The 14,465-nt window shown below is 38.5% G+C and overlaps 1 protein-coding gene across 2 annotated transcripts in view; it reads right to left on the bottom strand.

Annotated features, from left to right (window-relative positions):
- Positions 1 to 14,465, bottom strand: part of car (vacuolar protein sorting-associated protein 33A) — a 56,346-nt gene that overhangs the window by 24,799 nt on the left and 17,082 nt on the right. The gene's annotated exons all lie outside the window — the stretch shown is intronic.

Raw genomic sequence — 14,465 nt, 5'->3', positions numbered from 1 at the left:
TGATGTAATTATACACATGCTAGAACTAATATATACGGCACTCGAAAAATAAAAAAACTCCCCTGGGAATTTTCACTGATTTACGTAAAGCTTTTGATACAGATGACCACAACCTATTGTACCAAAAGCTCATTATGGGATCAGAGGACACTCTCTCAATTACCTAAAGTCCTACCTTAGCAACAGAAACCAGTATGTATACACAAATGGAGCTAACTCTACTACATAACTGTTTTTATTGGTGTCCCACAAGAGAGTGTCCTTGGCCCACTTCTCTTTATTTACATCAATGATCTACCAAATGCATCTAAACTCCTCAAACCCATATTATTTGAATTAGAAACTACTTACGTCTTTTCTCACCCAAATCCAACCATACTAACTGACATTGTAAATGCCGAATTACTGAAAATATCTACTTGGATGACTACCAACAAACTTACTCTCAATATAGACAAAACCTACTTCATGCAATTTAGAAACAGAGCTTCAAATGTATGGCTTAACATAATGATAAATGGATCACCCATCTCTAGCTTCACAGACGGCAAATTTCTAGGACTCCACCTTGACAGTGGTCTCAGATTCCAGACACACGTACAGCAAATTTCCAAGAAAGTCTCGAAAACAGTAGGCATCCTTTCAAAGATACAGTACTATGCACCTATGGAATTTGTGCATGGGGATCAACCACAGCAAATCACCTCAAACTTTTAATAACTCAACAAAAAACTGTAGTTCAATTAATTACTAACTCCAACTCTAGACAGCATACTCCGCTGCTATTCAAGTCTATACATACTTGCTTAATATACAAAACATCCACATTATTATTATTATTAATATACAAAACATCCACATTATTATTGTGCCTACTACATACACAGAACACTGCACTCAAATATAAACCCTCCTCTCAAACTTCTCCTTGATAACTATAACAGAACACACAACCTTAGCACAAGACACAAATCACTCTTCAACATCCCTCGTGTCCATCTCTCCCTATGCAAAAACGCTATGTACATAAAGGGCCCTAAGATCTGGAATTCATTGCCATAGAACACTAAAGGACACCTGCCTGCAAATCAATTCAAGGCTCTTCTTAAAAATCACCTACTCACCCAAAATTGACCAGACAAACCATACTCGATACCTGCCATTACTTCAAAATTAGTTGCTTAAAGTTCATTGCATTAAATATTACTAAATTGTAATAATTATTAACCCTTAAACTGTCCAAATGTAGATCTACGTTTTTTCAACATTTGAAAAACGTAGACCTTCTTTTTTTTTTTTTTACATTTGAAAATGTGTAAAAAAAAACCTTGATCTACGTTTTTTTTTTGTTATATTTGAAAATATGTAAAAAAACATAAAAACATAGATCTACTTTTGGAGCACTACGCATGTGAACATAGATCTGTTTGGACAGCTTAAGAGTTAATTCCACTTAATTGTTCAAAATTATACTAAATTGTAATAATCTCATATTGTAACTTGTTTTTAAACAGTCCCATTGTAATACAGTGGACCCCCGGTTTACGATATGTCATTCCAGAAGTATGTTCAGGTGCCAGTACTGACCGAATTTGTTCCCATAAGGAATATTGTGAATTAGATTAGTCCATTTCAGACCCCCAAACATACACATACAAAACGCACTTACATAAATACACTTACATAATTGGTCGCATTGGGAGCTGATCGTAAACTGGGGCTCCACTGTATTCCCATATTGTAAATTAAGTCCATTTACTGTTGATATATAAAAAATCAATGTTCAGTTCGAACTATGATATAGAGTGGTACCTCGAGTTATGAACTTAATTCTTTCCAGAAGGCTGTTCGAGTGCCGATACTGAACGAATTTGTTCCTCTAAGGAATGACGTAAATTACATTAGTCCGTTTCAGACCCCCAAAAATACACTTACAAAAATACACTTACACAACTGCTCGAGTTGGGAGCTGTATATGTCTAGCATTAAGTAGTCTGTAAAGGATTAGGTTTAGTCTGCCCAAAATGCCTCGACATGATAGTGGCTTTCTTTGCACTTGCAAATCAATATTATAATTATACATTGTAACCTATGCATTAAAATAGACTCCTTATAGCATGTCAGTCACACATTGTAAACTTTGCAAAGAAATAAAAATTTGAATTTGAATTATATAAGAAGCAGTAAATTTATGTTGATCATTCAGAGCAAGGAAGTACAGTGGAACCCCGCTTTACGATCACCTTGTATGTGTATGTTTGGGGGTCTGAAATGGACTAATCTAATTCACAATACAGGTCATCACAAATCCGGCATCATTGGGGCCTGTAGTGTGCCGGATTACTGAGTTTGCCGAATTACAGAGTGGTTAAGTTAGAATACACTTAATAAAATTAACCAACTTGGCTTACACAGTTCAGTGAACATCGGCAAAAATCAAACATTTCCGCTACTTTGAGCTCAATTTCAAGGTACTTTTCATCATGAAAGCAATCAAAATCATGTCTATTTCTGTAATATATCTTCCATTCTATCAAATGAGTCCAAAAAAATGAGGCGGCTAATGGCTGAGAAGTTAGCTCCCTTATTTATCTTCCGTCTTTTTTATTTTTGTTGTACGTTAAGAAGCATCTTTCCATCATACATTGCCCAAAATTCAATGAGAGAGCTCAACAAACAAACGAGAAAAAAAAATATTTACCAAAAATCATATATGGCAAGCCCAAGCCAGGTACTGGAAATAAGTCACTTTGTCTGACTTTCCTGGGTTATCCTAGGTTCTCTATACATATGCTGCTATGTATGATAATCTATGTAACTGTATTTGTGTATACCTGAATAAACTTGTTTACTTCTAGTCTGTCAACTGAGTACAAGAAACCGCCCATTCACTTATTTCAACTACCCAATAAAGTGGTCAGAAATTGGCAATTTGGCCGATTTCACACAAATTTCAACAGATGCCAATTTCAAAATAGGATCCAGAATAAACAATGCAGACATTCCTGGCACTAAAATAACATTTTCTCTGTTCATTAGTCACGGCTACATGCCCCTCTTATATTACTCTTGCTTTTCATTTGGAATTTTTATTCACAAAAAAAAAATAGAAGATTTACTGTTATGCAGACTACTGCATTATTGTAATAATTGTATAAATAATGTCAATCCATTCTTGACCCCGTACTGGAATTTGGACTGGCAGGTGGACAGGTATTGGACGGTGACGTCATTTGTTTACTCTTGAGCTTCGCTAAATAGAACATTTTCACTACTGTGAGTGCAATTTCAAGGTACTTTTCGTCATGAAAGCAATCAAAATCATACCTATTTCTGTAATATATCTTTCATTCTATCAAATGAGACCAAAAAAATGAGAATATAACCATAACAACCATACAAAAATATACTGCTAAGCGGCCGCTAATGTCTGAGAAGTGAACTCCGCTATTTATGGTCTGATTTCTTTCATTTTTAGTGTATGTGAAGAAGTATCTTTCCATCATACATTGCCCAAGTTTCAATAAGATAACCCAACAAACAACTGAGAAAATAATAATAATAATATAATAATAATAATAATAATAATAATAATAATAATAAAAATAATAATAATACACCTACCATCCGACTTACGACCTGCTCGACTTACGACCACTCGACTTACCACCGTGTTTTTTACGCCAAATTTCTGGGAAATAAACAACTATTTGTGTTGTACACAGTGTTTATCCTAAACCTTACAGACCTGCAATCAACTTCGACAACTTCCACTAGTGAGAGCGGCTGGATTTGAGAGGGACCTGACCTTTCAACATCTGAGTTCTTACCTCTCCTAGTGGCCTACGTCTCACCTCTTGGCGCTATAAAAAGCTCCATTCTGTCACTTCATCTCCATATTGTTTCATACTATGGAACAATGCTCTTCTCCAGACTGAGGGACTGACCACCTCAAAACTTTAAGGGTGATGGACTGATTACATCGTCTTCAAGTATCTTCTGCTTCTATCAACTTTTCTGTACTTGACTGAAGAAGCCTACTGTGTAGGCGAAACGTTTCATAATAAAGATACCTAACTGTTGCATATGTGTCTTACCTAACAACCTGTCGGTATTTTATACCATTTTAATGTACAGTACTAACAACATAAAAAGTAAAGTAAAACATGAAATACCAAAATAAAACAATAAAATAAAGTCATTACAAAAATTTTAAGCCAGCCCGTAATGCTATGCATATAAGTGGCTTTGGCATGCTGCTCTTACCTGTATTTTTTTGTACCTCTGTATGTATGCTAAAATTTATAAATAAATAAATAAATGTTTTGTTGATATTCAGTAATAAAGTTCGACTTACAACCATTTCGACTTACAACTGGTTTCTCGGAACCGAACTCGGTCGTAAGTCGGATGGTAGGTGTATCTTTATTTACTACACATACATGTACAAGGTATACAGGCCTAGCTAACATCAGTGACATACTACTGTATAGAAAGGCACTTGTTATGCTGAGTATTTCAAGAAAATTAGGTCAGTGTCCCAGGATAACACCCACACTAGTCGACTAACACCCAGGTACCCATTTACTGATGGGTAAACATAGACAACAGGTGTAAAGAAACACGCCTAATGTTTCTACCCTGGCTGGGAATTGAATATTTACCAAAAATCATACATGGCTAACCCAAGCCAGGTACTAAAAATAAGCCACGTTGACTTTTTTGGGGTTATCCTAGGTTCTCTACACATATGCTGCTATGTGTGATAATCTATAGAGAGAAAACAACTTTTTTGTTTCATGTTTATGGTGGAGTACGAATATATATCATAGTTAGCCCTGTGCTACACTCCGTTTTCTCTAATATAAGCCACCAAGACAAGGATAGGAGAATGGTATTTGTTTACCATATCCTCTTCATAACTCAAATTCAAATTCAAATTCAAAGTTTATTCTCTATAAGGATTACAATGCTGAGTTTACAGAATTTGGTTATTGTGTGGTTTACATGTAGTAAAATAATAATTACAGAGTGTACCACTAGAACACCTAGCATGGCTAGGCATTTTGGGCAGACTTAAATTAAATCTTAAGTTTAAAATATTACAAAATTATGAGGTAAGTTGGTATTATGGCTAAGTGACTAAATACTAGTTTGTGAGTTTAGCAATGTGAATGCTTTTGTTTTGGCACTATACATAGTTTCAGTATTGGAGTATCACAGGCCAACTTATGACTAGTTAAGATTCATTATTTTGAGATTGAGATTGATATTTCTGTTTATGGTCAAATGGGTGAGTGAGTGTAAGTGTTAACCACAAGGTGGTATTCGTGTAATTAGTTGACAGGGTGTATCAGGGAGATAAGATGTTTTCTGATGGTAGTTTTGAAGGTGATGAATGTGTCTGCAGTTTTAGAATTTTCAGGTAGGGTGTTCCAGATTTTAGGACCTTTGACATACATTGAATTTTTGTAAAGGTTTAGTCTGACACAGGGAATGTCATAGAGATGCTTGTGTCTGGTGTTGTGCCTGTGGGTTCTGTCGCAACTATCAAGAAAGCGTTTTAGGTCAAGGTTAATATTGGAATTTAAGGTCCTGTAGATGTAGATTGCACAGTAGTAAGTGTGGATGTACTGAACAGGGAGTAAGTTTAGATCTATGAAGATTGGGGGTGTGTGTTGCCAGGGATGGGATTTAGTGATTATTCTTACTGCGGCTTTTTGTTGGGTTATTATTGGCTTTAGGTGTGTTGCTGCAGTTGAACCCCAAGCACAGATAGCATAGGTGAGGTATGGATATATAAGTGAATGGTATAATGTGAAAAGGGCAGTTTGCGGCACGTAGTATCGTATCTTGGAGAGGATCCCAACCGTTTTGGATACTTTTTTGGTTATGTGTTGGATATGGGTGCTGAAGTTCAGGTTGTTGTCGAGGTATAGGCCTAGGAATTTGCCCTCATTATGCCTGGCAATTAGAGTGTTGTTGATCTTAATGTTAATTTGCGTATCTCCTGCTCTGCTACCAAACATAATGTAGTAGGTTTTGTCAGTGTTAAGCGTAAGTTTATTGGCTGTCATCCAAGTCGATATTTTGATCAGCTCCTCATTAACAATGGTTTGAGGGTGGCAAGATTAGGGTGAGAGATGACATAAGTCGTGTCGTCAGCAAAGAGAATGGGGTTCAGGTGTTGAGATACGTTTGGAAGATCATTGATGTATATGAGGAAGAGCAGGGGACCAAGGACACTTCCCTGCGGAACTCCAGTATCAAGTGGCTGTGTTGTTGATGCTGTGTCTTTAATGGTGACATACTGATGCCTATTAGTAAGGTAAGATTTGAAATATGCAAGCGCATGGCCTCTTATACCATAATGGTCAAGTTTGTGGAGTAGGATGCCGTGGTCTACTGTGTCAAAAGCTTTTCTTAGGTCAATAAAAATTCCTAGTGGATATTCCTTATTTTCCAATGCTGTGTAAAGCAGATCTAGCATTTTATGATTGCATCATTAGTGCTTTTATTTTTCCTGAATCCAAATTGGCAGGGGTTGAGTATGTTTTGTGCCGTTATAAATGAATATAGTCTCCTGTGCACGAGTTTCTCAAAGATTTTGGATAGCAATGGTAAGTTTGATATTGGCCTATAGTTGTTTAAATCTGTAGGGTCACCACCTTTATGTATTGGTGTAACCCTTGCCGTCTTGAGTAGTTTCGGGAAGGTGCTAGTTTCTAGTGACTTGTTAAAAAGTAATGAGATAGCATGTGAGAGGACATGGGCCGCTCTCTTGTACAATAATGGTGGGACATGAGACAGATTCCCTGAGTTATTTTTATTTATATATATTATATATTATCACACCGGCCGATTCCCACCAAGGCAGGGTGGCCCGAAAAAGAAAAACTTTCACCATCATTCACTCCATCACTGTCTTGCCAGAAGGGTGCTTTACACTACAGTTTTTAAACTGCAACATTAACACCCCTCCTTCAGAGTGCAGGCACTGTACTTCCCATCTCCAGGACTCAAGTCCGGCCTGCCGGTTTCCCTGAATCCCTTCATAAATGTTACTTTGCTCACACTCCAACAGCACGTCAAGTATTAAAAACCATTTGTCTCCATTCACTCCTATCAAACACGCTCACGCATGCCTGCTGGAAGTCCAAGCCCCTCGCACACAAAACCTCCTTTACCCCCTCCCTCCAACCCTTCCTAGGCCGACCCCTACCCCGCCTTCCTTCCACTACAGACTGATACACTCTTGAAGTCATTCTGTTTCGCTCCATTCTCTCTACATGTCCGAACCACCTCAACAACCCTTCCTCAGCCCTCTGGACAACAGTTTTGGTAATCCCGCACCTCCTCCTAACTTCCAAACTACGAATTCTCTGCATTATATTCACACCACACATTGCCCTCAGACATGACATCTCCACTGCCTCCAGCCTTCTCCTCGCTGCAACATTCATCACCCACGCTTCACACCCATATAAGAGCGTTGGTAAAACTATACTCTCATACATTCCCCTCTTTGCCTCCAAGGACAAAGTTCTTTGTCTCCACAGACTCCTAAGTGCACCACTCACTCTTTTTCCCTCATCAATTCTATGATTCACCTCATCTTTCATAGACCCATCCGCTGACACGTCCACTCCCAAATATCTGAATACGTTCACCTCCTCCATACTCTCTCCCTCCAATCTGATATTCAATCTTTCATCACCTAATCTTTTTGTTATCCTCATAACCTTACTCTTTCCTGTATTCACCTTTAATTTCCTTCTTTTGCACACCCTACCAAATTCATCCACCAATCTCTGCAACTTCTCTTCAGAATCTCCCAAGAGCACAGTGTCATCAGCAAAGAGCAGCTGTGACAACTCCCACTTTGTGTGTGATTCTTTATCTTTTAACTCCACGCCTCTTGCCAAGACCCTCGCATTTACTTCTCTTACAACCCCATCTATAAATATATTAAACAACCACGGTGACATCACACATCCTTGTCTAAGGCCTACTTTTACTGGGAAAAAATTTCCCTCTTTCCTACATACTCTAACTTGAGCCTCACTATCCTCGTAAAAACTCTTCACTGCTTTCAGTAACCTACCTCCTACACCATACACTTGCAACATCTGCCACATTGCCCCCCTATCCACCCTGTCATACGCCTTTTCCAAATCCATAAATGCCACAAACACCTCTTTAGCCTTATCCAAATACTGTTCACTTATATGTTTCACTGTAAACACCTGGTCCACACACCCCCTACCTTTCCTAAAGCCTCCTTGTTCATCTGCTATCCTATTCTCCGTCTTACTCTTAATTCTTTCAATTATAACTCTACCATACACTTTACCAGGTACACTCAACAGACTTATCCCCCTATAATTTTTGCACTCTCTTTTATCCCCTTTGCCTTTATACAAAGGAACTATGCATGCTCTCTGCCAATCCCTAGGTACCTTACCCTCTTCCATACATTTATTAAATAATTGCACCAACCACTCCAAAACTATATCCCCACCTGCTTTTAACATTTCTATCTTTATCCCATCAATCCCGGCTGCCTTACCCCCTTTCATTTTACCTACTGCCTCACGAACTTCCCCCACACTCACAACTGGCTCTTCCTCACTCCTACAAGATGTTATTCCTCCTTGCCCTATACACGAAATCACAGCTTCCCTATCTTCATCAACATTTAACAATTCCTCAAAATATTCCTTCCATCTTCCCAATACCTCTAACTCTCCATTTAATAACTCTCCTCTCCTATTTTTAACTGACAAATCCATTTGTTCTCTAGGCTTTCTTAACTTGTTAATCTCACTCCAAAACTTTTTCTTATTTTCAACAAAATTTGTTGATAACATCTCACCCACTCTCTCATTTGCTCTCTTTTTACATTGCTTCACCACTCTCTTAACTTCTCTCTTTTTCTCCATATACTCTTCCCTCCTTGCATCACTTCTACTTTGTAAAAACTTCTCATATGCTAACTTTTTCTCCCTTACTACTCTCTTTACATCATCATTCCACCAATCGCTCCTCTTCCCTCCTGCACCCACTTTCCTGTAACCACAAACTTCTGCTGAGCACTCTAACACTACATTTTTAAACCTACCCCATACCTCTTCGACCCCATTGCCTATGCTCTCATTAGCCCATCTATCCTCCAATAGCTGTTTATATCTTACCCTAACTGCCTCCTCTTTTAGTTTATAAACCTTCACCTCTCTCTTCCCTGATGCTTCTATTCTCCTTGTATCCCATCTACCTTTTACTCTCAGTGTAGCTACAACTAGAAAGTGATCTGATATATCTGTGGCCCCTCTATAAACATGTACATCCTGAAGTCTACTCAACAGTCTTTTATCTACCGATACATAATCCAACAAACTACTGTCATTTCGCCCTACATCATATCGTGTATACTTATTTATCCTCTTTTTCTTAAAATATGTATTACCTATAACTAAACCCCTTTCTATACAAAGTTCAATCAAAGGGCTCCCATTATCATTTACACCTGGCACCCCAAACTTACCTACCACACCCTCTCTAAAAGTTTCTCCTACTTTAGCATTCAAGTCCCCTACCACAATTACTCTCTCACTTGGTTCAAATGCTCCTATACATTCACTTAACATCTCCCAAAATCTCTCTCTCTCCTCTGCATTCCTCTCTTCTCCAGGTGCATACACGCTTATTATGACCCACTTCTCGCATCCAACCTTTACTTTAATCCACATAATTCTTGAATTTACACATTCATATTCTCTTTTCTCCTTCCATAACTGATCATTTAACATTACTGCTACCCCTTCCTTTGCTCTAACTCTCTCAGATACTCCAGATTTAATCCCATTTATTTCCCCCCACTGAAACTCTCCTACCCCCTTCAGCTTTGTTTCGCTTAGGGCCAGGACATCCAACTTCTTTTCATTCATAACATCAGCAATCATCTGTTTCTTGTCATCCGCACTACATCCACGCACATTTAAGCAACCCAGTTTTATAAAGTTTTTCTTCTTCTCTTTTTTAGTAATTGTATACAGGAGAAGGGGTTACTAGCCCATTGCTCCCGGCATTTTAGTCGCCTCATACGACACGCATGGCTTACGGAGGAAAGATTCTTTTCCACTTCCCCATGGACAATAGAAGAAATAAAAAAAGAACAAGAGCTATTTAGAAAAAGGAGAAAAACCTAGATGTATGTATATATATATATGCATGTGCGTGTCTGTGAAGTGTGACCAAAGTGTAAGTAGGAGTAGCAAGATATCCCTGTTATCTTAGCGTGTTTATGAGACAGAAAAAGAAACCAGCAATCCTACCATCATGCAAAACAGTTACAGGTTTTTGTTTCACAGTCATCTGGCAGGACGGTAGTACTTCCCTGGGTGGTTGCTGTCTACCAACCTACTTAAGTGACTATAATCTCAGTGACTTCCATGGGCTCAGCTGGAGCAAGATAGAAGGAATTTGGGAAATTCCCATCTAGGTAGTCCCCGGCATGGGCATTGGTGCGTGGGATTTTATTGGCGAGATTAGAACCTATGGTTGAGAAGAAGTCGTTTATCTTGTTAGCTGTGTCAGTGGGATGCAGTGGTGTTTCATTAGGTTTAGTTAGGGCAATATTCTTGTTTTTTTTCAGTTTGTGGGTCCCTAGAATCTGAGAGAGTGCTTTCCAGGTCTTTTTTATATCTCCTCTTGTGTCAGTGAATCTACTGGAGTAGTATAGTTGTTTGGCTTTCTTTATTACTTTGGTGAGGACTGATGAATAGTGTTTAAGAATATCTTTGTGTATTAAGCCCTGCCTATATTGCTTTTCATATTGGTGTTTCTTGTCAATGGATTTCAGAATGGTGCTGGTTAGCCATGGGCAACCAAGCCGTTTGTTTGTGAACTGTTTCGTTTTTATAGGACAATGTTTGTTGTATAGTCTAAGTAATTTGTTAAGAAAAATGTCTGTCCAGTCATCAATACCATTGGCCTTGGAGAATTCTGTAGGCCAGTCAACAGTCTCTAGGTCAGCTGTGAACTTCCTTATTGAGGCCTCATCATTGAGTCTAAATGAAACTTTGTTGTATTCAAGTGGTGGTTTACTAATGTTTGTCAAGAGGAAGGTAGGGTAGTGGTCTGTAGTGCTATCTGTGATTATCCCTGATTTAAGGGGGGCTAGTATATTGGTCCATATGTGGTCTATTATGGTTGCACTTGTTTCAGTGAGCCTGGTTGGTTTAGTTATTGTTGGTATGAGAAGTGTGTTGTTCATATTGTTGATGAAATCAGTTACAGGCTGATCATCTAGTAGGCCAAGGTTGATGTTGAAGTCTCCAGCTAAGAGAGGGTGGTGCTTATTCATTTGTCTGTTTGTTATTAGTGCCTTTAGTTTCTCACTGAAATTTGGGATGTTTGTGTGGGGTATCCGGTAAATGGCACCGATTGTTATAGGCGTCTTAAGGTTTTTTACAGTAAAATTAGCAAAAATGTACTCTCCATATTCATCACTAATGCAAGTGGTGCTAATAGATTGCAATAGAGTAATAGATTGCAATACCACCCCCAACTTGGTATGGTCTGCAGCTGTGGACTGCTGTGTATCCTGGTAGAGGGTAGATATCTATTATGTCCTGCTTAAGCCAGGTCTCAGTAAGAATAATGCAGGAGAAGGGTGTCTTTAGTGATTCAAGGAGTGCCAGGAGGTCATCATAGTGTTTGCTTAAGGACCTAATGTTGTAGTTAAGTACTGATAGACTTTTAGCATTGTTTAGCATGACTCAAGAAATCGTAATGACACGATTGCAAACAAACCATACCCCCGGCCGGGATTGAACCCGCGGTCATAGAGTCTCAAAACTCCAGCCCGTCGCGTTAGCCACTAGACCAGCTAGCCACAATAAGATTCATCCAACTAGGTATATTTCTACACCATAGGAAGGTTAGCACTGGCACCACTGTGACCACAATCGTGTCATTACGATTTCTTGAGTCATGATGACGGCAGTGAAGGGACTTGAGCTAGAGTTCGTCACGGCCACGCTAGCTGGAGATTCGTCTGTAAAAACTTGCATTTGTGGTCACAGTGGTGCCTGTGCTAACCTTCCTATGGTGTAGAAATATACCTAGTTGGATGAATCTTATTGTGGCTAGCTGGTCTAGTGGCTAACGCGACGGGCTGGAGTTTTGAGACTCTATGACCACGGGTTCAATCCCGGCCGGGGGTATGGTTAGCATTGTTTAGGATAGTGCTGGCTTGTGATGCTGTGTAGTAAAGGCAGTTACTTTCCAATAGGTTTTGATTGTGTGTCAGATTATGGAGGTTTAGATCAGGGTCGACGTGATCAATCATCTTCTAGGTTTAAATTATGGTTATTTATATCCTGAGTTGTGGGTTGAGTTTTAGTACTGATATCTGTAGTGGTGGGAAGTTTGGACAAGTGTATAGCTATAGCATTTTGGTCATGTAGAGTATAGTCACTAATACACATAATGGAGTTGGTGTTGTCTATGTGTTGTGCCGGAATGAGCTAAAGTACAACTAGGTATCAACTAATAATATAAAAATACAAATTAAAAATAGCACAAGACTCTCACTTGTAATTGCACTAAGGTCTAATGTAATGACTTTGGTATAGTCTATGTACTGAGCTAGAATGAGCTATAGTACAACAAGGCTTAATCTAATAATATAAAAATACAAATTAAAAATAGCACCAGACTCTCACTAGTAATTACACTATGGTCTAATATAATGAATTTGGTATTGACTATGTATTGAGCTAGAATGAGCTATAGTACACTATGGTCCTATGAGAGCTTTAATCTAATCTAATGATATAAAAAAGGCACAAGACTCTCAATTGTAATTGCACTAAGGTGTTATATAAATTGTTTACAAGAATTAGAGTATAACTAGATTTAAATTGACAAGATAAAATATGCAAGTTAGGGTAGCAAAATAATAAAAAAGGTAGAAAAAAAAAACTCTGTCGAACTGCTCGGTGTTATGCCAAATATTATTCATTCTGGAGTATTTAACATGTTTTATGTTATTTATATTGTTTCTTATGTCATATTAGATCAACTGTGATAGGCAAATAAGCTGTAGTGTTGATATTAGCATAATAATAAAGCATATTCTCCTGCTTCATGAGACTGAGCTCATGGCAACCGACAGTGGCTTCAAAGCCACCTTATCTTTAATGGATAATGTACTGTGTAGGTGCTTTACATAACGAGAAGCATTTCTTTTATTCATTGGAACCATGGCTAGGGCTAAAAGTAAGCAAGTTAAAACAATAAATGGAGAAAAAGAAATTGGAATGACTTCTGTAGCAAGTAGCGCCACCAAACAGTACCAGCAGGTTGGTGTGGCGACCCTGGAAATTTGAAATTATGCTAGCCAAAATTAGTGCCGAATAACTGAAGGAACCGAATAACTGATTGCCGGATTTGTGATGGCGGACCTGTATGGCACCTGAACATACTTCTGGAATGAAATAATATCGTAAACCGGGGGTCCACTGTATCAGAGGCATAATCATAATCATGAGAGACAGAACTGTCACAGCAAGATGTAGAGTGAGAAAGTGTTAAGCCAAACAAGTATTGATTCAAGCACTGAGTGGCTGTCAGGCAAAAACAAAAAATGCATTTGATGATAGGTCAATCAGTAATGTGATCAACAAACACTCTAGAACCAAGGTCATACATCAAACCTTGTTTTGCAGAACTTCAGAGTTCTACATGCTGACAATTCAAATTATCCTCTGAAGGGCATTTTCACTTCTCTTTCACACTGCAGGCACTATACTTCACACCTGGAGGACTCAAGTCCAGCTAATCAGTTTTCCCAAATCCCTTCATAAATATTCACTTGCTCACACTCCAACAGCATGTCAGGTATAAAAGCCACTTGTTTTCATTCACTCCAAAATGACACACACTCACAAGCTTGTTAGATGTTCAAGCCCCCAGCACTCAAAACTTTCTTTATCCCTCCCTCCTAACCCTTCCTGGAATGACCCTAACTCCTCTTCCCTTCCACCCTGATTTACAGTCATCCTATTCTGCTTCCCCTCTAAATGCTCAACCACCCCAACAATCACTCCTCTGCCCTCTTGAAATATACCTGTGATAACCACATATTGTTTTCTGATTTCTGCTCTCTGAATTATATGCATAATATTAACATCACACACTGTTCTTAAACAATGGTATACCTCTGTACTTTAGAACATTTTCTTACTCTCCATAAATAAACCATTTTCATAAATGCCTCAACACACTACCTCCTTCTTCCCTTATCAATTCTATGGTTTGCCTCGTCTTTCACAGACTCATCTGCCAACAAGTCCACTCCCATATAACTAAATACACTCACTTCCTCCATACTCCCTCCCTACAATCTGATATCCAATCTTTCATTTCCTAGGCTTTTTGTGACTCTCATACCTTGTTCT

This window comes from Cherax quadricarinatus, chromosome 26 (assembly GCF_038502225.1).
Source record: "Cherax quadricarinatus isolate ZL_2023a chromosome 26, ASM3850222v1, whole genome shotgun sequence".
NCBI classification, from domain to species: Eukaryota; Metazoa; Arthropoda; class Malacostraca; order Decapoda; family Parastacidae; genus Cherax; species Cherax quadricarinatus.
Note: the sequence above shows the minus strand (reverse complement) of the source record. Positions and strands in the feature narration are given on the sequence as shown.